A 25,967-nucleotide genomic window follows, 5' to 3' on the forward strand; every position below is an offset into this window, starting at 1 on the left:
GTCATCGCTGGATGGCAGTCTAATGAGCGTAAAAGATAAGTACTTCTCATAAGTGACTTGTTTTGTAACTTTTACAGTTACAAACTTGCAAAATGTGGACGCTTTCTTCCCGCCAAAATACCATTTTCAAGGGCAGGGTCCTGTCTTGAAAGGGTCCCTTAAACAGCTGGGAATAAATGGCCGTGACTCTGCCCTATCTGGTGAAATCTCCGTAGGCATTTTTGCTGAGTATGAACAGGAGGAGCAATCTTGCTAATGTCCGAGTTACTGAGCGTGCTCTGGCTTGTCTTTGAGCACCTCCAACTTCAGGGATGTATTTAGCCGTTATAAAGTAGCAGCATTCCAGGTGTTCCTCAAGTAAAAGTAAATGTGATGTCCTCTTTCCCCCAGCTGACATCATCTCTGCTTGACTTTTCCTCTAATTGAACTGACCAGTTTTTAGGATTCAGTTTGGCATGGATCAGGGAGCGGGTTTGCTGATGCCTTTAACTCGCTTGTTTATTTAAGTTTCCAGTACATAATCGGTTGAATAAAAATGACCTTACCCTAAATATATCTGAGAGTGGCTATGCTATATTAGACTAATGACTGCAACATGCAGAAAGCCAAAACAAGCATTTTGCCAGTATCAACAAAAATGATGAAAACACAGTTTGCAGCAATGTAAGAATTATTGCTGCCAGCTTGCAGTTCCCAAGTTAACTCTTGATGAAGTTATAAATTGTGACGATGAATACTGTTTCTATCTTGGACCACATCATGGGCCAATTTCTGCTGTCGTAAATCCAGGCTGAGACCATTACAGTTAAATAGTTCTATCTCTGGCTGACTAAAATCAGAATTTTCCTTCTCCCAATTGAGTAATGATGGTGTTTGGCTGATTTACGTTGCCATTTCAACCAGTTCAGGTAGTGAGGTGGAGAGTAGTGCTGTGACGCAGTCTGGGAGGTACGTGAGCTGCGGTTCAGAGCTTTGTTTGTGAACAAAGAAGTAAAACAAATCTAATTTCAAGCTCCATTGGAAATTGAGGGGAAGCAAGCAATGTCTGAGAAATAGAAAGCAAGGAAGGGATAGGATAAAAATCCAGGAGAGAGGGAGAGGGAAAAAAAACCTGGCATTGCTTATCTGAATCCTCCCTAAATGTCTTCAGAGACTGGGTTCCGGACCATCCTAGTTTTAGCTTTTTAAAAACAAACCCTCCCTCTTATTTTAAATAGGGACATGCCAGAATTAGAAGCACTTATCCAAACCACCCAGGCTTTGACTTTCGGAGTTCAGAAAAAAAACGGGACCTGGAACTGAAACAGCTTGGYTGGCTTTTGCAAAACCCAAACCACGCTCTTTTTTGTTGTTGTTGTTTTGTTTTGTTTTTTTCCATAGCCAGTCCAAAGCCTCAATCAGAGAACTAGCAACGAACGGGTAAAAGCAGCGCTCCGAAAAGAGCGACTGCAGCTCAGCTGCCTCATCCTGTGCAGCGCTGGCTCACGCGACACGAGAGAGCGAGCAGCGACGTTCCCACCCAGGAGTGGCTGGGGAGGGGAGCAGGCTCGGTCCGGGAGCGCGCCGTGTCGGGCCGGGCTGGTGTGACGGCGAGGCTGCCTCCACGCGCTTCCCTTGACGTTGCATCCCCGACCTATCTGCGCTAGATTGCTTGCGCCTTGGCTGGGAATAGCTGAAAGCCTGAAACCTTTTCAAGTATAGTGTGCGTATCCTGTTTCACTTCATTGCTTTGCTTCATTACTATGGTAATCTCCTTCACTGTGTGTGTTTATAGAAAGCTTGTTCTCCAGGTTAGAAAACAAGAATTGCTTTCATTGTTGGGCTTCTTCCAAGCTCCATCGTTAATTATAAACGTATTTGCTTCAAACCTTTTTCACAACCTTTTGTTTGGAAACTTGACTATTTAAAACCTGGCTAACATCGCAGTCCAGGTTTGCCAAAGGCCGTGTGGTCCAAGGGGAAGAATATTCAGGATGAAATGCTTATCTATTTTCTCCCCTGTGCCACAGTGCCTCATTACTGTTATATTTGCAATAGAGGGAATTTTCTGTTATCAGCAAATCTCCTGTACTGCACTTTCAACATCTAATAGCCATTAAAAAGAAATAAAATTCAAATATGTTTTGCCATCATTGAGTTTGGATTAACTCCCCCTCTACCTTCTGAATCCTGGTGTTTTTTTAAGAATTATCTGCCAGGGCTGTTGCTACAGTTCCCTGAGCTGAGCAAGCCATATTTCTAGTCACAATGATGTCGGTACTTTCAAGTGAGAATATTCCGTATCAAAATATGTTTATTAACAATCACGTTCTGCAGAAAAGATGAAAAATCTATCTGGAAAATTCCAGACAATTTTAGTGTGTTTGTCATGAGACAAATTTCCATTTTATGAGTGTTCCACGAATCCTTTCAAGCTCTTTTGATCTTCTGTTTTGGACTCCTAGAAGAGAATGGTCACAAACTGTTTTGTCTTTTCCAGGCAGAATAAGGAAGGGTTGTTACATGTATCCCTGGAGTCTCTTGATCGTAATTGTTACTCAGGAGAATACAAGTCAGATGTGCTTCAAATATTTCCTGCACAGGGTCAGCTGAATGCTCTGGGACATGTTTTGAAATAAAAGTGTACCACACTATTGTAAAGGCTAGCAACAACTTCCTCACCATGGAAAACCTCTGTACGGAACAATGATTTGCACAGAACAATGATTCAATATTAGTGTAATTTCCTGTAACAGACTGCCAGATTTTCGGACAGTATATAAAAGACAAATATCTTCTGCTGACTCACTCTCATCTTGCTCCATCTTCATCTATTACAGTACATCTGCTCAGTATCAGACTTGCATTGCTGCTGCTGCTGCCACATCTGTCCTGTTGCAACTCCCTTCTATGAAGGGGGCTCTGGGGACCTTAAGTATTATGTAAAAACAGGTGAAATTCCCACCTGCTCTTTTACACACTTTTTCCTAAGCAGGAATGGCTGAGTTCTGCATTTTTTTTTCTTTTTGGTTGCAGTTTGAGCTAACATCAAAGATAGACTCATGGGTGGGTATATATCCAATATACATATATTGCACTCAGAACAGGTGGGAATAGCTGTAGAGGCTCATTAATTTTGTTGTTCCACTCTCGTCGCCAGAAAATTACATGCTGCTTTTCCCTAGCCAGACTTGAACTGGAATTGCTGCCAGCAGCTTACCCACCATTTTTGTGTAAGTGGTGTAAGATCTGAAATGCAGGAGTTTGGGGGTGACACATGCATCCACTGGCATCTTTGAGGGAGAAGTAGAGCTATTTAATTGAATGTGTCCAAGCTCATTGGGGAAGAGTTGGGGCAGTAACGAACACGAGTCTTACTCTTCAAGGATAWGGCTACAGACATTTGCTGCAGTCTGGTGGACAGGACAATTCAGTCTGTGAAGGCTGAGGCAGAGGCAATGCACAGCCCGCTATGCTGATATGTGGAAATCTTTGTATGGGAACATATCCTGGCAATGGTGTGAAAAACCAGATGGTAACTGTAGGAGTGCTTGGTGGACTGACCTTCCTGAAAAACTGGGATCACTAGCGATCCACCAGAACTGTAAAACACCTATCTGAAGCTATGAAACAATTATCACAGAGAAGAGTAATGAGATTTTGATATTTCAGACAGATACAAAGAAAAGGCTCTCAGACATCTCTATTCTCTCTGCTTATCACCTGCTTCTGTAGTAAGTGTAAGGGCACTCTGTCTCTTCTGGCTCACAGTGGAATTTCCTCTAAGAAGAAATGTTTAAATTTACAGAGATCTCAGGAGACAAAGTATCTTGTGGGAGATCAGTGCCAGCATAAAAGAAAACGTGGTGATGATGGGAATAGGGGTGCATGTGCAGATGGACCTGGTGTGCACCACCCCATTCAATCTCCTGCTGCCTGCAGGGAGACTACAGTTTTTCTTTGCGTGACAGCCATGGCCCTTGGTGTGCCTAGAAAAGAGAACRCCTTGCCCAACAGAGAGACGAGATATCTTGGAAGGCCACCATAGTATCTCAGGGGCTGAGCTTATGTATAATAAAAAAGCAGGGGAGGAGAAAAGGAAATGTAAGTTGTTATTCTGAGTGTCGGTTTGAGAATGGAAGACTATGTAGCAATGTTTATATATTTTGTATGTTCCTCATTGGGCTTGGAGACTTACAGGCTGCACTAAAGAGTAAAGAAGTTGGAATATTGCTGTGTACAGGCTATATTAATGAGTAAAGAAGTTGGAACATTGCTGTGGGCATACAGAAAGCATAGTAAGCACCCATGATATGTAATAAATAGGAAAAAGTTGTCTACATGATAGACATGCCTTGMTTGGGGGACTTAAATGCCTACTAGCAGTAAAATCTGGTAGGAAGGGTAATTGGTTCCTCGTTTTGGCTTCCTAAATCCAGCACATTCAAAAATGTTTCTGTCTCTAAACATTCCTTAATTTCTGTTGAGATGGGAGAAACTCCACTCTTCCTTAGTGTTAGCATGAGAACATGTTGACTAATGCTTTATTTTCATTAAGGAGTTTGTATTTTGGACTTTGTTGATGTATTTCTGCTGCTATCCTAATGCAGATCCCAACTGGATCTTGAATTTAGGGRTGGAAAATCCTGATAAACATCCGGGCTGTCGTGAATGCAAAGGACAAAGCCTTTGTAGTAAGATGGCTATGACATACGCCCATGAGAAGTGTTTGATGTGTTGCAAAAGGCATCTGCCTAAAAAAAAATGTTTTTCCTCTTTGGCTTTGTTGAGCAGACTGTGGAAGTAAATGACACGAAGTAACCCTTCCTTTCCTCTCTTACTGCCCTCTTTTTTGTTTGATCTTGCAGTGATGTGATAATGGTGAGGCTGTGACTTGAAAGTAATTTCTGTAATGACTTATAGCAGGAACAGAGGGGGTTTTATTCGTTGCTGCTAAAGGGAGATCAAAGTATGATCTAGAGATCAGACCTGTTTTGAGAGGGAGAACTCAACAGCCGATTCCTACCTCTGTCACTGAAATGCTGTGTCAAACTGGGCAAGTCACTTAACTTGGTTGTGCCTTGGGCCTTTGCTGTACTGTGGCACTTGGCTCTTGCGCTCCTAGCAGTTGTTCTGCATAGCTTAATCATAAATGACGGTCTGCACACTAATTAGCCCCAGCCAGTGCAAAGTTCATTGTCCTTGTTTTCAACCTTTACACCAATCCAGAGGACGCCATGGCTATTTTTGATTTAGGCTCCAAGGAGGAGAAAGAAGAAAGGTCTGAGGTCTGCAGAAGAGATACAGGCAATGGCACAAACCGGAAGTTAATGGGAATTTCTAGGCTCAGGGAGGTACTGTGTGAGGGATGCCAACATCTGACAAGTGAGATTACAGTGTTTGAGCTTGACCTGGATTCATTTATACAAGTAGGTGAGCTACTAACAGCAATATATATATACACAGTGCAGACTGACCTCCCAAGTAAATCCTATGTATGTGTCTTGCACGGGCTGCCCTTGAGTCTTGGTCACCATGTTTCTATTGTGCTGCCACTCAAACTAGCTCAAGTAACATTAGTCAAAGTGCGGTGGTTCCCTCTCACAGCTKTGGTTTGGAGGTAATGCCTGCTTGGGAACTTGAGCTGGCAACTGAAAAAGTCAGGCCTGTCCATTTGCCAGGGTGCTGTTTGCACAGATGCACAATCCTCTGCGAACCGATCGACCGGCCGAGCCCTCTGAATACCAGGGTGAAGTTGMACCAACTGTTGTCTCCCTGACAACCATTTCAGCACTCTTACATGTGGAAGAAATCAGCTGCAATCAGTCTACATGGAAAAACTAGTTGGAACCCCTCCGCTGGAGACAGGCTGCAGTTTTGCCATCTGTAGAGAAAGGCAGATGACAATATTCTCCTGTTCCATAGCAATATTGAGAGTTTAGTCCATAAATACGTAAAGGCAACATGATTAGATCAGAAGTGCTGGGGTAATACAGTGCAGTGTGCTATAAAGGCAGCTCACAGCTCTGTCTTTTGTACACAAGCAGCCTAAGAGAAAGGACTTCCTGCTGCAAAATGTCTGCAGCCTGCGTCCCTGGAGTCTCAGTAGGAGTTGAAGAAAACTTCCAAATTTTGCACACTTCCGTGCAGGAGCAAGGAATATTCTCCTAAGTTATTGACAGGGAAATTCAGGAAAAAAGAGATTGGTAGGCTGTGCATGTTATGTGGTGGGGGGTTTTTTGTTTGTTTTTGCTTTTGTGCACCTCAGAAACAATTTCCACAATATCCCAGTATGACACAAAGAGGCCAGAGCAAACCTCTTGGATCCTTGCAGCAGTTGCAACGGTGTCTTCTTGCCCTCTGCCTTCTGTTCTTCCAAGGGGAAATGTTGGATTGTTGTAGCATACAACATTTAAAAAGTTAATGATAGGCTAGCTGCTAAAAGCCAGCACTTGCGGCTTYAGGTTCCAGGAGGAGAGGAACAGGAGGGCAGCCTGCTCATACCAAATATCTGAGAGTACCTTACGGATGGGAAGCACTGGCAARCTATAAAGTGCTCTGTTAATTATTGTTGACATTGCATAGAGAGCTTCATGCTGTTCCTTCGCTGCCTGCTTCAACTTAATTTGTTTGAGAAAGTACTTTTTCTGTGCGGCAGATTGTGGAAATTCATACACTCTACCACACTGACAGATGTGTCTTTGTTTTAGAAGAAGCCATTCTTTTTCCCAGTGCTGAATGTGAATGGAGCATTTCACATTGGTGGCTTCCAACAATATTTATAAAGCAAAGTTGAGCAGTTCAAAATATTTTGCCCTCCTACGCTCACATTCACATGCCATTATACCAGCGTTATCAAAAGCATTTGCAGCAAAACTTGCATGAGGTGGCCACAGGGACTGTGTTAGTCAACAAATGATTGAAGGCACACATTTTAGTCAGCTCTATCCCACATGATGTGTAGCAGTACCCAGTAATGCAGCAAGAGCTAATAAGACGATTATTTTATATTCTGAGTCAAAGACTATCCCATATGGTCCTTATAAATTAGCTCTTATAAATTCTGCTTATCTGAGGAGACAGAGGGTAAAGAAGTGGAAAGGGATTAAGTTCCCTTTTCGCCCTCTTTCTGCTGGTTGGATAGTAAGATGTAGGTTGATAGCTTTCCATGCCTGTTCTCTTCGGTGACCTCCGCAGGCACTGCTTTCTCTGAGGCACACTGTGGTTCAGGTGATCTGGTGGTGAATGCTGCCTTTCTTCTCCTTCATGTTTTGCCCCTGCCAATTACCTGGACATTTTTCACGTAACTCTCCCATTTATTGATTCTTCTTGAACAGGCTGCCAAGAAACAAAGCACACAGCATCCGCTTGAGCAGAGAGAAATGCTCCCTATGAACACATAAATGCATAAAACTCACTTTTGAGCTTCATTATAAATTAAAATGACCTCTCTGCCCATTCTTTGTCATGATTTCCATAATCTTCCCCACTGTATTGAAACCAGGGCTTCTCATGTATTTCTTTCCACAGGAATCATCTCAGTGAACTACATCTGCAATCAGTGCACTCCGATGGCAAGCAGAAGAGCGTGGCTGACTGACCTCGTTAGTTCAGTGGACCTAATTAACACTTGGTCATTCAAATGGTAAAACCTTATGTATTCCATGTCCATTCTCTGCTCTTTGTGCATTTACATCTTTGAAGCTGGTAATGTTACATAGTGAATAGCTGTGAGTCCAAGCAGTTTATGAACCTCCTCAATCATTTATATCCCAGTTGGCTTTGGCCAGCATGAGCTGACCCAAAGAACCAGGAAAGAGGGACTTAGCYGGATGCCTGAAGCAGCCTGATCCTACTTGACTGACAAATGGCTAGAAAAGACGTTGTAAAAAGTGGGCAGTCTCCCTTGCTGAATAACAGCAAGGAGCTCAACAGCAGGAAGAGACAGGGTCTATCCTTCTACTCTGTCCTGTCTTCCTAAGCATGAATTTGTCATGATGGAAAAAAAGGAAGGGAGCTTTTCTTACTCTTGGGCAGGAACTCCACCTAATCCCCCTCTTCAGTATTTAGAGGATAAAACAGCTAGTACACCCGATCGCTGCACCCTGGGTAAGATGCCATTTTCCTTCAACGGCTGTAGAGGTTTCTTTCCTCAAAATCCTTGCATTGTTTGGAGGCAATCCTCTTCTGTACGCTTATATTTTTCCATTGCTTGGTGATTTTTTTCTGTTGCTCGTRAATGTGTGACCCTTTAGTTAACCATATTCAGTGTTAATTCTGTGGTATTTAATCATGTCAAAATGCAGAGTACCTCTGTTGAAAAACATTTTCAGTGAACATCAGTAATTGATTTCCTTTTTTGTAAAAAGCCACTTTGATTGTTGTGAATTTTGGAGGCTGACAGATCAAAGTTGCTTCTAAAACTTTGAAACAGCAGAGACGGACAGAGAGAGAGAGAGACAGAGAGAGCACACCTTTTCAGGCATGTATTGCAACATATTTGCTGTCCTCTTGGTAATAGCTTGCAATAGGTAAAAAAGCAGTAACAGGTAATCCGGAATGCAATTAAAGAAAGAAACGTGGAAGGAGATTAACAGCAGACGCATAGTTTCTCTTATCCCCTATGAAGTGTTGATTCCCTTTAATGAATTTGTAACACAACAAAAACCTTCAGTTTTCCCATCCATTTAGCACAAAATAAGAGAATACTTATTGTTTTCTGTAAAAGGTTGTTGGTATCTTTGACTGGGCATGAACAGAAATTAATTTTGGAGCTTGTCCATTATGTAGCTGTGCCAGGAGAAGCAGGAATTCACAGATTGTCCCAGACTAGCTCAAGAATTGAGTTAAAGGATGAGGGTCGACAAGGTTGTTTCTCTGGTATGAGGGCGCTTTGATCTCCAGATCAAGGATAAAGTGTACCTGTGCAGAAGGCAGTTGTTTTCCATGGCCGGGTCCGTGACTGCGAAACAGGCCTGTGAGTTCATCTCAGGTTTCAGCAGCTCCTATTGCAAGTGAAGAGCACCTTTCTTTGACCTTGCTGTTTCTGGCATAAATGCTTAGGGGGTGTGTAAAATCTCCCCCTCTCCCCCAAGGCACTCCTCTCCATGGAGAAAGGATAAGTGGGCAAACATGTGACAGATGGCCATGACGGTGCTCAGCGCGTGACTGAATAGCACGCTTGCTCTGCTCTCACGGGAGTCCTACCTGGCCACAGAAGAAAAACCAGGCATGTAATGACACTGATGTGCCTGGTGTGTTAGCGAGCAGTGGGACATCGCCAAATGCAGGCGCGATGCTCAGAGATGCCTGGTTTCTCAAGCAAGCCTGCAACTTGCCTCCAGAAGTCTTGGTAGGCCTTTTTAAATGGTGTAAAAAAATAGGCTYATACCCGAGAAATACAGGCAGGGTTTTGCAACCCGCTCGTGATGTGCTCCTCTTCCAGTTGCAGTGTGGGTGCCCCTTTCTGAAGAAAAGGTTTTTTTCATAAAACATCCCCATGTTGCTTGGGTTTGCATGTGTGTGCTTGGCAGGTGTGCAGGGTGTTCATCTCCAGTGAACTGCGCGCCACAGCGGTGCTCCTGTCCCGTGGATGGGTAGCTCGTGCGGAGATATCCAACCTTGCTGAGATGGAGGAGGAGCAGAAACTGGCCAAACTGGTTATAGAGGCCCAGTTAGGGGCTCCCCCATGCCGGGTCGTGTCCAGGCAGGCTATGAAACCTGCCATAGCAAGGCAACTTGCTCAGGAGAGAGTTTCATKCTCCTTTTTTTTCTTTCCCCTCCGCCCCGTACCGTCCACATCCCATTTTTGTCCTGGTGCCTTCTGCCCCATCACACAGCRTTTCGACTCAACGCCTGACGCTGGCACTGTGGCACTCGCAGCAGGCTCAGCTGGTTCCAGATGTGCTCGGGCTGCTCGGGGAGCGCGGCAGAGCAAAAGGTGCCCCTTGGGTTGCGGGCAGGCACCCGTGTGCGAGGCGACGCACGTGGCCAGCTGCCACGCTCGCGCCCTCCTACTCCCTGCGTTGACTGTGGACATGACCAGYGCGCGGTGCCAAGCGTGTCACGAGCTGATTATAAAAGCCGTAGTTCAGGCAGAGTTTCAGATCATGCTTCTCTTTTAATTTCAGGTGCCTTTCCCTCCCTTCCCTCCCCTTGCACACGAGGAGCTTTGCTGCTTTGCAGTGTTTCTCCCCAGTTTCAGCCCCCCCACYCTTGGGAGAGGGGCACCGCTCCCCGCTGCCAGGCCAGGCACCAGCTCTGCCGGGCGCCCGACTCTGCCAAAACCAGCTGATTTCTCAGTCTGGCTCATAAAATAACCTATCGCTGCAGCACCATCTATCGGGGAGTTGATGGCCCCCAGGCTAGTTGCCTTCATTTAAATTTAAGGGTGTTTTTTATTTGTTTATTTATTGCTTCGAGCTTCCCTGGGATTGGTGTGAGCCCTTATCTCCCAGCAATTAACCTTTAAGGAAACAAATACTATCCCTAAGTAACTGCAATGGCTTGTCTGAGCAGAACTGGGTGAGGATGGATGTGGACCACTGGGTCCCACCTGCCTGCCAGGGGACGACCCATGAAAGCAGATTTCCAAAGGCTCTGCCCTTGGTGACTCACGCTCCAGCTCCTTGTCYGCCAAGGGACAGGCACCTTTGCAGCACACGCTGATTGTTGGCCCCGGGTGAGGAGCACATGCCGTTGCTTTGGAGCCATCCTTGTCCTTAGCATTAGCAACAYGATGGGTATCATTTTTGGTCGGTTGCTCATAACTCTTCTTGATCACATTTTTCTTCCTCTTAAAATAGTCCTTTTCTCCCTTCTTTTATTTAATATTGTTACAGTAAAAGGAGTTTGGAAGGTAAGAAAATAGTACTTTCTCATTTTAAAATACGAAACRCAGGCCAGAAGTAAAATTTGCTGAAATTAAAAAGTTGGCTCGGGAGCAGACCTTTTAGAGTCCTATAATCTTTGTTTCATTTGAAAAATACACACTGGATTTTACTAAAGAGCTGATTATTGGAAAACTGCACTGGTCTTGTCAGCAGAGCATTTTCTCAAGTATATAAACACCCCTGAGCATACAGGCAAAGTGCATGCAGGTGCACGCAGCTAATGAAATGGGCACTTTGTCTGAAGGACTTAAAGCTCCTCTGGCGCCGCTGGCAAAAAGCTGAAGATGAACAAAAGCAAAACGGCTGAGAAAGTTTCTTGGCAACGCAGATTTGGCAGCCAGGGCCAGCAAACCTGGCCAGGCAATAGTCAAGCTCTATGGGTATTATAACCCCAGAGCAGTAGCTGTAGATCATTTTTTTTCTGCCATTGCGTTGTTGAAGGATGATGAGGTCTTGTTCCTATTCTGGAGAAAGGCAGGTGATTCTGTATTTTGAGAGAACATCTTGTGTGTGTGACTGAGCTCCATTGCTGTAAAACCTTTCCCACGGTGGACGTCTCGGCTGCTGGTGACTACTGACCTGCTTGTAACCTAGRTTTTGCAGAAGGTTTATTTTGAGTGCAGTAAGTGGAGCGTCCTGGGGACATCTGGACTTGATCTCCCCCCTCCCTTAAGTGGAGACATCTTCAATCAGGCTTTGGGCTATCTAACCACGTTGGATTATCCTCAGCTAATGTCATAGTGTCCTGCTGTTACTAGTAATAAGCAACTCCCCTACTGCCCGTCAGGTCATTCAGCAGCTTGGGTAGGAATAACAGCTAGGTGTCAGCAATAAGGCCGCAGTTCTTCACAAGGGGTTGTGGTGCTGAACGCTGCATGAACAATTTGGGCGATTCTTGGAAAAGAAGGATTTTATAGAGGGGTAACCTTCATCTGAACAATGTAGGGTGCTGCTGATTCCCACGTATCTTTATCAAAACACAGTGCAAGTATTGGGCTGCAGGTGACAGTARCCCAGAAGTATGAATCTGAATGACTTGTGTGCTCAGCACAGCGCAACTCTCTATCGCCTTCACAGTTGTCTCTTTTTTTTTTCAGCAGTATCTTGGTTGCTGGACTGTTCAGTCAGTTAAAAAAAAAAAAATTTCAAGCAACTACATGCAAGTTGCAGTGAACAATAATGTACAAGGACAAGGAATTTGCACTTCACAAAGGGAGTAAAATTTGAAGTACCCAGCCAAGCAGAAAAATGAAGATTTTGCAGAATAATAGGAAGGAAAAAACATTTCAGCTCAAATGTACTGGTTGGTTTACCMCTATAAATTAATCTTTAGTTTTATCTTACACAAACTCAATGATTTCTGATTTCATTAACTTAACTAATAATTAAGTTAAAATTCAGTAGTGACTGCAGAAGTTGGTCCATAGTGACAAAGTTCATGAGAATCTTATTAGGGAGAATTATTCACCTGTTCAAATTAACCCACAGAATCTGTGATAGGGGAAGGAAAAATAATGTTGAATGAGTGCCACCAAGTGTCCTCTTGTTGTATATGAAAGCCCAGCAGCTTCTCAAAAATGCTTGATAACTCAAGCCAAGAAGACCTTAAGTGGAAGAAATTTAACAGTGTATCGCAAAGTTTTGTAATTTTGAGAGGAACGTCACAACAAATTCTATTTGAGTGGCAGGTGTATAATTAACATCCCACTAGAAGTGCAATAGTGATCTCAGGAGATCGGATAATGATGAAATATCTGTGATAGGGGCAGAAATACACACATAACCCCGGTTATCCATCCAGTTTATCTATCCATTCTGTCTGCTTTCTTCTTTGAGCAACCACTATGCTTAATGTTGACACTGAACTATCTGTTCCTCCACTGTATTATGTCATACGATGGTATGATATAACCTGATCTTACTTCAGCAACGCCAGCATGTGTCACAGGGCCTCTTGCAAGGTCAGATAYATTGGAGACATTTAATATGTCTGTGGTAGTCTGTTGGTTTCAATGGAAGCCTTATCAATGACTGCAACAGGGACAAGGCTAAGGCTGGGTATATATAAACAGCACAATTTCAACAAGTAAAACAAAATAACAATTGCCGAATATCGCCCGTGATTCTTTCATCCTGGCCTCTCTGTTCATGGAAAGGTTTTCATGGATGTCTAGATTTTTAATTCGTACATGCGAGTGTTTTTAAAGAAGGAGGATTTATACTGGCATATGTTGAATCTTACAACTTGCTGAAATTCAGATGACTGAAGAGATGGATGCCCAAGAGTGCCAAAACTCCACTTGGGTTTTCTGTCCTGGGAGCTGAGGTAAAAAGCAGGTGTCAAAAAACTGCTTTATATTGTGTGCAATRATAACTGCCCCTTGTCATGCTGCGGCTTATTGCCTGAGTTCCACACAACCAAAGCCCATGTCTAAAGCAGCTACACCAACAGGGTGAAGGGCCCAGCCGAAGAGATCGCTTCYTGTAGGATTCTGGCAATGTGCTTATTTGGAGATGACAGCAATATTTCAGTTCCCAGAATGTGCTGCAGGACGAGTGCAGAATTTTGGCATTTTTACTGGAATATATTCATGTATAGATAAACTAATCAGCACTGTGGTGAATGGCACCCGTTAAATTGGGAGGAGTGCCAGGGCCCCAAAGGGAGCACCATACATTGCAGGGACTCTGAGTAGAGAATTAACAGCACGCTCAGTCTGTTTAATCAGCAGCCTATTGTATGCCTTATAGCCTTTCCACCGGAGTTAATAGATGAACAGACTTCTACTGGCATAAATTTTCCATTGTAGAGCACTCTGTTCTGTTCTGTTTTCCTATTTTGCTATAAATTAACTTAAATGAGTCAGGTTTACTAATGCCGGCGCATGCTGTGAAAAAGCTCACTTTGGAAACAGTTTGCAACTTATCTTTATGTGATGAAGGGTGGAAATGGAGAGTAGAGGAGCAGGAATCATTGTAGTGGCCTTGAACTATTTGGAAGGACTTTCGCTTTTTATATGGGGGATGTACRTTTCTGTGGGACCTCAAGTATCCAAGAGGGGAGACTCTTGTGTGATTTGATCTGCCAAAATAGAAAATGCTTGCTATTGATCTGATATTTAGAGCTATGCAGTGCTTTCTAAGCACTTTGTGAGRTGGTAGGTAACCAAACTGCCTCCCRTGTTTGGATAGGTGAGGCAAGGTGCCACAAGTGTGTGAGCAAGGTGAAAACTACCTATGTAGACTCAGAGGAAAGTCTAAGCTTTAGTTTAGAAAAGATTAACCTTCTGCACAAATCAGYAAGGAAGTAGCTGTCCTCATCCCCTTGCATCCTTGCCAAGTACGATAGATACGGTTATCGATATTCTTGCCAATACTTCACCTATTATCTCACTTCATAAGTATTTCATTGCTTTAAGGAGAGTTGTTAATATACTGGAGAATATTCCTAATGAACTGACTCATTCTCATCATTTATACAAAAAGAGGGAACATAATAGCTTCTTCTCTGAACTGGCCAACCTTCCTAGAGCTATAGAGGCACTCTTTGGAGAGCTGAACTGAGGGAGATGGCAAACTGAAAAGGGTTGCTAAGAAACGATTTCAGATGCTTCCGGATTTGATGNAAAAAAAAAAAAAAAAAAAAAAAAAAAAAAAGACACATCCAGAAGGCAGGACTGATCATTTCCAAGAGGAAATGATCAGATTAGTATTTGTACAGAGACCTGAATTTCCAGTAAAGCTTCCTCTTTAATTCTCCCAGTGGAGGATCATTTAAACTAGGTGCACAGTTTATTGGACATGTTGCATTGATGAGCATCAGGTGGAAAACCCATGGTAATGGTCCATGCGGATGCGAGGAGGATTTATGCTGTCATGACAACTGAAATGTGAGATGTGCAGACATGCCCTGCAAGTCAGGTTCGTGCTCCCAGTCTGTTATCTGTTGCAAGTGGTGTTCCTGGCTTTTACCTTATAGCTGGTAAATCGATGTAAGAGAACAACCTCTTGGCTTTAGTTGATCCCAAATATATTCTTTATTAATGCATACAACTTCAGCTTTTTTTCCTATGTTATCGCTCAGCACTTTTTAATGTTCCTATTGAGTTTAGCTGGCTGTTGAAGTCTGACTGTTTGGTTTTACTTTTTTCTTAGACTTTTAAAAATGTGAGTATGTTCATCTAAAAAGGCTATTTTAATATTTGGGCAGAAATGATACAAGACAGTTCGTTAATATTTGATTTCCAAGTAAGCTTTTTTAAATATATATATTTGTAATGTTGGTTGTGCGCTCATCATAACTTGCTACAGTCAACAAATAAATGAACCAGAGTAAAGATCACTGGGCACAATTTAGCAGAGTAGAAAGCTGGAGAAGCTCTCTCAAAATAAGTGGCTAGTATGGTCTTGATCCTGGAACAAACTCTGGTGACTTTAGTTTATATTTAAATAAGTTATGCAGAAAACAAAGAAATGTATTTTCTTTTTTTTCAGATGTTCCTCTTAATGCAGTAACATCTTTACATATCTCTGCCAATTTTTTTGTTATTGACAAAACCAAGTAGTATATGGTATTTATCACACAGAATTATGTTAAGCTATAAAATTAATGTTAAATTATTATGTGATAGAGTTTTTCCTCTTCCAACAGTTTAAGATTTCCTAGTTTTATACTAACAACAGCATCAAAAAAAGTGCATACAGTGTCTGTTCTGGTTGAAGACTGCTTTATTAATGCCCTGCTAATTGATGCCTAATCTAGCTCCTGCTGAAGTATTTCAATTAAAGACATTTGGAACTGTCTGTAAAATACTAGTGTGCATGCAGGAAGATAGTCATTTTGACTTTTCTTTATTTTAAGGTTGATTAGACCTCCCTTTGATTGTAGAGTGAAAAAAAGTTGGCATTCTTCAAAGACCAGTTTCCTTTTATTAAAATCTTCCACAGTCAGGGAAACACAGCTTTCATTGTGCTTTATGCTGTCTGAGTCATGTGCTCAATGGATGATAGATCAATGCTTAGTCAAGTCTGGACATGGTAAGACTACAAAAGGCAATTTGATGAATGGAAGCCAAAATGTTTTCCAAAATATAGTTCCTCCTTTATGTTCAAAAATAAGAAAATTTTCTATCATGATGTCGTATACAGGATAAAACTGCCCAAAAATGGCATAATTTAATTTAAGGTCATATTCAGACTATCATGTAATTAATGGAGAAAAAAGTCAAATGCAAACAAGAGATCATAGAGTGGGCAATGTTATACTCAAGTAGTGACTGAGCCTTTCGGATCTCAATGTCATTCAGACATCTTGGAAAATCAGAGAAAGGGACAGTATCTGAACACCTGCTCTAAACTGGCTTCCTGCTACGTACCTCAATCCAGATCTTCGGAGATGGTGTCTAGAAAGAAGAAGGGAGTTCCAGCTCTGTGAAAGCCAAACTCTTAACTGCTGTGATTTCCTCCTCTCTGTCCTCCTTCTACTTCACAGGCTAATTCACTTTTCATTTAATTTTGAGAAACTGTTGATGCGATAGGCCTATGTTCTTCTTTTCTCCTTCAGATGTTTTTTTTTAGCTACTAACTTCAATCTGTGTCTTTACTAGGCAAGTACCTGCATTTACACTTGGAAACAGGGCAAGTTTGCAGTGAAAGACTTGTACGTGTGACTAGCTTTCCTCTCGTTCGATCCTGTGTGTGTACTTGTGGTGTTGGACTAGACTCCTCGGGATAAGTCCTTTCTCGTAAGGTTAGGCACCGTGGTCTTGACTACGTTGTCAGATGTTGTGGTACAGTAAGTAGTGATAAATATCTAGCTTTTCTCTATAGCAGCAAAAGTGGCTTTCAGTGATGATGACCACCTGTTGAAGACTAAAGAGAGACCAACAGCTTTTTAACAAAGACAGTAAGTAGCCATCTGGTAGTAACACCTTATGATCTACATCCATAGAGCACAGCAGTCTCAAGGCACCCAAGTCACTTCTGTGATTTTTTCCTAAAAATTTCTTCTGGTTGTGAATGCTGCTAGTCTAGCACAGAAAAGTGTGGGTTTTTAGCCATCCTTTGTGCACAACTTGGATGCATTAATTGTCAGGTTGCATGATTAAAGGCTCATCCACGAACGCCACGGAGCGCAGAGGTGTTAGTCTGGACCAACTACTGGTGAGGCTCCTTTGCGTGGGGCAGCTGACGCCGGGGGCTGTCGGTGCTGTTTGTGTGAGTGCCGTGCTTTCCGGCTGCGTTGCTCGATGTGGCCGGCCGTGTGTGTCCGTACCTGTATGTGTTGTGTGTACGTGTGCCTGTTGGGAATGCACTGGCTGGACCTGGGAACACGGAGCAGTGGCAAGCTTGCCTCTACTGGGCTGCTGCACTTGGTAACTAGCTATCATAAATTATTTACGTGCCAGTAGGTCACTGTACTATGGGGAAAGCTACCCAACAGGAGAATTGCAAGGTATTTCAGACATTTTTAAAATAGTATGTCTGAAAGTATGAAAAGGAAACCATATTTTTCTATATATTTAGTTGAAAATTATATTTCAGTTTGTATATATACAATTACTGAAAGTATACTTTTGTATCTTGATTAACACTAATTTTTAAATAAGTCTGTTTTAAAAATGAATGGCAGTTGTTTCCCTCGGGGTCTGTTCCTGAGAAACTTGTCAGAGTTCATGTAGGTTAACCTGCCTTTCCTTTTTCCTGAAAAAGATAACATTTTCATGCATGAAAATCCTTTGGTGGAGTAGAGATGTGCATTATTTTGTTTGGTGGGTACTGTTGCCCCCTGGAGGCCATTTCTCAATTATCACAATGTTAGAYTGAAACTTAAATTAAAACTTAGAACTGTTTTCTATTATAAACAAAATATTCCCATTAGCAATTAAAATATTGTGATTTTAATTAAAAGGGTTTATGAGCTTATCAGAGGAACAACCAATTTCTTACTACGCTAATTATTTTTCTACATTTACTGTTTAGATTTGCAAATTACTAGACAGTAAAATTTAATTGCTTTTTAAGGGAGATGAATATTTAATTTGAATACAGTACTTGGGAAAAAAAGGGTTTCTGCAAATGTGAGCGCGTGTATGTATGTGTGTGTGCGCGCATGTGTGCGCGTGTGTGTGTTTTAAGCAGCACAGCTAGTCAAATTAGGGAGTCTGAGTGTCTTTACGTACGCTGGAGACATTTGTCCGCCCAGTGCCACCATTCTCAGGTAAGCGCAAGGCTGTGTGCAGAGGCCGCTTTGGGCTGCGTTCGTGCTTTATAGCTGCTGCGTTACCCCTGGCTGGAATCAGCACTGACGTCAAAAGCTTTTCGGCTTGGCCATTGATAGTAAACAGTTAAGCTGGTGGCCTGCCAGGCAATTCTTTGAAGCTCACCTCCAGCCTCGTCTCCTGGCGAGGGAGCCCTGGCAGGACGCCTGGCTGGCACCCCAAAGGCGAGACTCATTTCCTACGCTTGTATTTCAAGAAATACTAAATATGTCTATGCTACATTTTTCTTGCTTAAATATATGCATCCTCTTTCCCTCCCTTTCTGGGTCTACCAGAGCCCATGGTAAGGCTTTCAACGATCTCAGGGAGGCCAGCGTCTCTCCTCTCGAGGTTTTGACTGCCATACCTAGAACGAACATAAAGAGCTCATGAAACTAATTCGAGGGCTGACACTCTGCAGCTCATATCTAGCCTAAGCGGCAATGACTTTTAGTCCTTGGCCACTAGGGTCAAGTATGAACTACTGAGCCAGTTACATAGGTAATAATTAATTGACCTGCCCATGCAGAAAGATATTTCTGCATGGGAGTAGGAGTCGATTTCTAAATATTTAATTCTTACAGGCATTGCTAATCACTATCACTAGCAGTATAAATTAAGTATTAATTTATACATGTCTAATTGTTTAGCTCTTGTAATTACTCCCTTGTCTACACTTGTAATTGGACTGCTTTTTTTCTCCTCGCAGTCTTTTCTCACCCACTTTCACTGGTGCTCCCCACTGGTGCTCCGGTTCCCGCTGGCTCCCCAGCCGCGGGGTGCTGGYGCTAGCGCGTGGTGTTTTCTCACCAGGCATCCTGCTGCAGCGAGCACCAGCAAAGAGGCAGCGCCATCCTCGCCCAGGGAGGAGCAGGGAAGAAGGAATATTTTCTTTCCTACATAGGAAGGAAATGGGAGAAGGATAGTGCCCAGTGATGCTTCTCTGGTGTATGGCTGGCAATTAGTAAACCATGCATGGTGGCAGGCGTCAGACCACCCTTTTCCCAATTAGCTCTTCAGATGTGTCTAGCATTTCCTGCAGGTAGATGGGCAGCTCTCAGAGAGGCAAACGGCGGGTGCTCGCTCCTGCTTGGGCTGCAAGCATCGCTGCTGCTCCTGCTCTTCATCTTCTTCCCCTCCTCATCAGATGCTCGGTATTCCCCCTCTGAACATAATTCACATTATGCTGCGTAACCTTTATGCAAAATTTAATCCAGGCTGTTGCACTGAGCTTCATTAGTACTTGARGTAAGCTGAGGGATAGCCGGACAGCCTTAAAATTGCTGAAAAGCAGACTAAGGGTGCCTGTAAGAAGTGCAAGATTTGGGCTTGTGCTAGCTGTTTTCTGTCAGGAAGATCAGTGCCACATGCTGTATATTCAGGTATTATGATATAGCAGGGTAATATTAGTTCAAATTATTATTGCTTCTTCTGGGTTCAGGAATGAATAAAGATTTTGTACAAGCTGAAATGYCAGGAATTTGTAGTCGAGGCACTCTCACTATGCTCCCAAGCTAATTAAAAGATTTAATTTTCCTTTGCTAGAAATATTCAGCCCACAGGGTAGCTCAGCTGTGTTGATACACAGAAGAATGTTTAATTTTTTGAGGACACGCTAATGGTTTCAGTCTCCTCATATGAAAATATGTACATATATGTCCACTTCCTTTTTACATATCTACTACGTATGTTAATGACAGAGTTTATATAGTAACACTTAAAATGGCATGTGGAAAGTATAGTAGTATCCTATTCCTTCCACAATTCCAGCTCAAAAAATAAAGATACACAAGGACAGAAAAGCATTTAGGATGCCCGTAACAGCAAATGGAAAAGTCCTTACCCTCCTAACTCTCCRCACATTCCCTCTGTTTCTCCTTGACTGTTCCCATCCTAACTCTCCACACCTAATCCTCCAGTCTGGTTCCTCCTCATGTTACTTTCAGTTGATAAATATATATATTTTTCATGTTCTTTTTTCCTTAGTATCTTATTGCTTAGTATTATTATTACAGTCCGATTTCCCACTTGCAGCCACAGATGCCATGCAATGTAGGATGGCTGCAAGGCTGCTGGCTGGACGTATGGGGTGAGGCAGCCTGGGAAGCTGATGAGGTTACACCACCATGGCTGAGATGTTGGTGTAGCCACCTCGGCTGCTCTGCTGAAAACCCCTCCAGAGGCTGCCAAASCTCACAGGCTGTGGGGCAAAGCTGTTTTCCAAGAAATGAGAGAGTAGGAAAGTGGGGAAATGGGGGAAGGAGAAGGGGAGGAAGGAGAGCACTGCGGAGACTTCTGCTCCATGAACAAGCTGGCTCAGAGACAGGTGGGACAGTGGGACACGTGACTCGTTCCTCACTGAAAGTCTGGTGCAACTCTGCCAAAATTGTCAGGATAGATCTGTTTAGTGGACCTTAGATTGTGCAGCTACAGCTTTGCAAAAACAAAAAAGTTGCACCAGTTTAAAAGCAGATGAAATATCCATTTACTATCCTTCTGAAAAGGAAAAATATCCCTGAGTTATTTGCAGGCAGGAAGTTTACAGTTCTAAGGTGAAACGAGTTCTCCTGTGAAAGCAAAGAGACTTAGGCTTAGCACTGAAGCTGGAGGAGGGCGTCTAAGGTCAAGGTGGATCTAGAGCACCATCGGCAAGATAAGGCTGCTCTGCTATCCCTCCAGTGAACACAGCTGGAATAGCTTTACAATAATGCTTRACATACTGATCACCCTTTTCACTGGTAGGGCCTTTGAGCTTTTGTGGGGAGACTGAGGCACTGAGGAAACATGAGGTCCACCCCAGGCCAGCGGCARCTTCTAAGATAAATCAGCCCAGTGTGCTGGCTTCTGGTGTCTACCTTACTGGTTCTACCAACTTGCTTCTCTGTGCTTGTTAAAAAGGGATTGGGGGCAGGTAGATTTTAAAGACACATTGCTTTGGAAAGGTGAGGCAATTAAAATACCCACTTCTCTTTGAGATGTGCCTCTTTTTCCTGTTCAAACCTCTTGTTTTAGGAATGAAGCTCTTGTGGTGACAACAGCGCAGGCTTGGGCTAACCCTGGCAATGCTGCTAGTTAATCCTACCTTCTGTTTCTGGCTCTGACCACAAAATGCAAAGCCCAGTAAGCCCTAAGACAGTATGAAGGCAAAAGCTGCTTGTGTGCCTTCTGAGTGGTATTTACAGTTACARGAATATGAATAGTGTGCTCCAAAAAGGCGTTAGTCGCCGTCAGTTACAAATACCACGGCAGGAAGGAGAACTAAAACCAGCAAGCAGTCACTTGTGTTTGTAATGGAGGGTGAACATAGCCACAAACGGATGATTTGAATGAAAAAAAAACCTATTTGTAAATAAGAGCAAGGAGGAATCGGCAATTGGAGCAGCCACACGCCGACCACAGTGCTGCAAGGTCGAGGGGTGCWGTGGGGTAACTGCCTTGCAGCCCACTGCAGCGGAGCTTGGGCTTGGCCGCAGCGGTCGAGATGGGCATCTATGCACAGTGACCCATCAAGGTGGTGTAAAAACCGGCAGTGCATTTTTCCTCCCAAATTAAAAACTAACTAACTAAATAAATTAAAAGACCTGTTGGCACAAGATGGTGCTGAACATTGAGATCCACCAATAACCCCATACTTCAGCCTGAGAGACAAGAGCTCATTTCAAGAGTTTTGCTACCACTGGACCTAGCCTACTTACTCAGCGCAGTAACCCTCAAGCCCCTCTCCAGATGTAAAACGTGCAATTGGCTGTAGACAAGCCACACAGGACCTTTAGAAGAGGACAGAGATTTCCAATACATTTCTAATGGTTTAAATTAGCACCTTACACAATGTCATTAAACTTTRCAGAGGTTTGAATTAACAGCTGCATCTTACACAATGTTTTTCATCTTGACATGCAAGACGCTGGTTCATTCCAGGTTGCTCACTAGGCAAGTAACTTTATTTCTTTATTCAGCTATGGGGCTCTTTAGAAATTAAAAGCTGTTTCAGAAATGAAAGCAAAAATCTCCTGTCATAGAGGCTGGTGCAAGTCCAGAGCAACTCCACTGATGTTGGTGGGTTTGTCTCTGAGTAACAGAGAGCAAGTTGCCATTATTTGCTTGAAAATTTGCACATCTATARTAAAGTATTTACCTTATTTCTTAAAAACTTGCTTGAGTTAACTTTACAGTTAAGGGGCTGCTCTCAATATAGAAAATGAATTTATTTCAGAATTCTTGTTGCAGCTGAAGTGTAAATGACTTAAGCATTAGACTCCGTGACTTACAAATTATTTGGATGATTGTGCTGACAGAGAAGACCCTCTTCACTCTCCCATTAACATGGGGATTTGAGCAGGTTTTGACTCAAAGACTCTGCTATCCACATGGGGATTGCCCCTGCACTGAGGTCAGAGATGCTTTAAGTTTGGACAAGTTTAGTCCAAACTGAAGTTTGGGGCATATTTTCAAGGCATGTTTTTTTGCTTATATTCAAGCTGACACTACCAAGGAGGGTAGGTACTGGGGGGGGGGGTGCTAGATCTTCAGGTGCTTTCCATAAAGCCATATTAAGGTAGGCAAAGTCCTACACAAAGTGCTTGGCAGGACTTGTAGGTCCTATAGCCACAGACACTTAGCCATAGACACCTGAATGCAAAGACCAGGGAGGATGAAATAACATGAGATTCTTCATGTAGGAAGCTCAAACTATGAGGAAACAAACTAGTCTGAATTCACTGGTCTGGGTACAGTTGACATGGCCAATATCCCTGGAGCAGCGGGTGGCAAGCACACGCAGATGGCAGTAAGCCTCTTGAACCCCCCCCATTTTTGCAGTAGGAAGGTGGAGCCTGGAGGTTCCTCAGTGTCAGGACAGAGCTGTGCAAGAGGAGGGAGATGCTCATACTGCCCACACTATGCCTCTTCTCCTTTAGCAGCCTGGCATTAGCATTCCCAAATCAGGACTGGCATAGAAAAAGGTGGTGGTTTGTCCAGAGGGGAGCTTGATGGGAGATAGAGCGAGAGGGTGGCATGAGCCACCTGCATCCAGGGCCCCATTAGCTGGCTTTAGTCTTCTGTGTAAAGCATCATTCGTGTTTCTCATTTGTTTTTGACTCACTCAGAGGAACAATGTCCAAGTATGTTTTGTAAATTAACAAATGACAATGAGAAATTAGGTGGCCATATTTCTGATTTCCATTCCTAACAAGCAAAGCCTCCAGYTCGTCTGCTGCTCAGCAGAAGTAAACAATATTCCCTGGGCCAAAATTAAGCTTTCTTCTAGTCCTTCATAACATTTAGCCTGCATGGCTAATGCCATTAGTCAGAGATCTCTGATTTAAGTGTCATAAAATACTAATTATAATGAGATATTGATGTCTTTCCCTAGTGTAACAATGCAAAATACTGCTTAAGTCCTATTGGGCAAGAGTTACAGGAACAGAACACGAAAAGCTTTTTGTCATGCTATGGAGTAGGTTAATTAGAAGACTTCTCACATTAATGCTGAACCTAATTAATTTCTTGACTTTAGAAGAGTGTCCTGATTRCATCTGGAAAATAGCTGATAACCTCAATAGCAAATTAAGGATAATTTAATACAAGATTACTGTAGTTTATGGTTACGTGGCAACAGTACATTTTTGCTGACTTTTAAATGGGAGAAATGACTAAGACCTGGGCAGAGAGAGCAGTATAGAATATCTAGGGGCAGAAAGTGCCTTGTTCTGGTTTCTCTGAAGAAAGTCCTGATGATTTCAAGGAGTGAAAGAGACTACTGTCATGATGGGTGCATCATGGTTTTTTCCCATTTCCAGWAAGCCACAGGTAGAGGTGACCTTTCCAAGGATTCTCTTCAGTCCAAGCTTACTTGCTTGCCATATACTTAAACYCTACCAAGTAGTACTAATAGGCTGCATTCCTTATTTTCTTTATGGATTTATAAATGAATAGTTTGAGTTAYAGACATTAGGCACTAGAGCTTTAAATGAACTCAAATATGATGCGACTTTTCACTCATCTGCATCTGCCCCATATGAAGGTGTATTTCAAAAGATTGATTCCAGCTAGCCACTGAGCTGGTGATAGATGAGATTGCATTAGTAAGGCAGACAGGTATGAGCTGACAGCCGGGCTGGCTCAGTTATCGGAGCTGGAGGTTACAGGAAATCCCGAAGGGTGCATGTGCAGGCGTGTAAAACCACCAYAAGAAAGAGCAAAGCAAGGAAAGACTTTGCCTTATCAGAGCCCCCAAATTAGCCAGGCTGCTGGCTAAATGAAGCACAGAAACCATCTTATGGCCAAATCAGAGTGTGAGCTAAATATATGAGTTTTATTTTGTTGTATCTCCTTCCATACAATACATTTCTTAAACCTTGCATTTTAAGGTAGTAAGCCACTGTTTTGTCTGCTACAGTTTTTGCCTGTAGCTAAGAGTGACTGGGAGGTGGGCTGAGCTTCCTAGGGGCTAGTCAATGCTGGGAAGTCCCACAGAGGTTTTCAGGGCCTTCTTCTGCTGAGTGGTCAACTCCAAGCTGCAGTCTGGTACCACATCGTGACTGGTGGGGACCAGAGCTACCCAAGCATGTGCTGCCCCAAGCCCTTGAGACTTGAAGCAAGGCTGTGGGCAGAAGACTTGAGCAGAAGACCTGAGAGAAGACTTGAGACCTTGTAACTGCGAGATTGTATATGAGCTTCTAGCTGCCTTGAATGGTTACACAGGGGCTYTATGATGGGAACAAAATGGAGACGAGATCTTGCCCACATTGGAGAAGATTTGTTAGCATTGTTTTCCAGAGGACCTGTGTTATAACAACAAAATTTTTTTTGTGTATGTGCATATAACATGTGCAGTTTAAAGTAGTTCCTTTTAGCTGTGTTGGCAATTAGGACTTTTTTTTACCAATGGATCTTGCATCTAGTGTTTTTTGCCACTATAAGCATGTCAGGCAGGGAATGAGAAAGGAATCATAGCTATGTTGACAGCACCCCTCAACACAGATGAGGAATGCCTGTGATCACACACAGAGATGGGAGATGAGTAAGAGACTTCAGGCCACGTTCAGTCCAGCTGTGCAGAGACACTGAAGAACAATAAATCTGAGCAAATTGCTTAGSAAAGTCTCCCAGGCTGTGGGATGTTGGATGCATGCCCCTATTCTTTGGGAAAGTAATAGCATTTAGTCATGGAGAAGAGAAAGGAAGATGCATAGTCTTCTGAAGAWTGGCTTATTATGTCTCCTCGCAATAGATCAGCTCTGTTTTTTCACCTTTCAGTCCAGGGGAAATCTTACGCAATGCAGGTGACTGATACGTTGCGTTTACAAAATCAAAAGATGAAAAGTCACTTCTTGCAAAACTTGAGACAAGGGTTGCACAAGGGAACAGACCTGTTACTGTAAATGATCTGATCACAAAAGGAAAGCTGTACATGGGCATCTCCATTTCTACAGGTCAGCAGTTTGTAGCAGTTTGTGTCCGGCCCCGTCAGACTTGCTCTCCATCAGTAGAGTTGGGTGATGAGGGACAGTTTCTGTTAGGAGGCTTCGGCAAGCAGAGTGCTTGGCTGCCACATGCCTTGCAGCTTCAGTCTAAATATATTCTACAGACAGAAGTCTGATCTCAGAAATCCTCAAGGGTTGGGTTTGTGTGGTGTGTACAGACTACATCTATTCAGATTTTCTCTTGCCCTTTCTTGCTAAAATTCACAGAGGCTGAATTYAGCCACTACTGCTTTGCTGACTAAAAACTTTTTTGTTAGCCCTCTTAATGCAGCTACATGAAATAGCTCCTCATCTTTTCATATGAGGCTTAAGACAGTTTTCCTGGTTGCTTCTTTGTTTAAGCTGTTTTTTTT

General features: G+C 43.0%; 1 long non-coding RNA gene across 4 annotated transcripts in view; it reads left to right on the plus strand.

Annotated features, from left to right (window-relative positions):
- Positions 1–25,967, plus strand: part of LOC146585295 (uncharacterized) — a 79,438-nt gene that overhangs the window by 43,229 nt on the left and 10,242 nt on the right. For 3 of the 4 annotated variants that reach the window (XR_014898026.1, XR_014898027.1, XR_014898025.1), the window contains exon 6: positions 7,510–7,624. This is a non-coding gene — a long non-coding RNA (uncharacterized LOC146585295). Of the gene's footprint in view, positions 1–1,307; positions 1,703–7,509; positions 7,625–25,967 lie in introns of those variants that run through there. The other variant, XR_014898030.1, reaches the window with a different exon arrangement.

The sequence above is a fragment of the Rhea americana genome, unplaced genomic scaffold (assembly GCF_003343005.1).
Source record: "Rhea americana isolate MKP2758 unplaced genomic scaffold, rheAme1 scaffold_83, whole genome shotgun sequence".
Lineage (NCBI taxonomy): Eukaryota > Metazoa > Chordata > Aves > Rheiformes > Rheidae > Rhea > Rhea americana.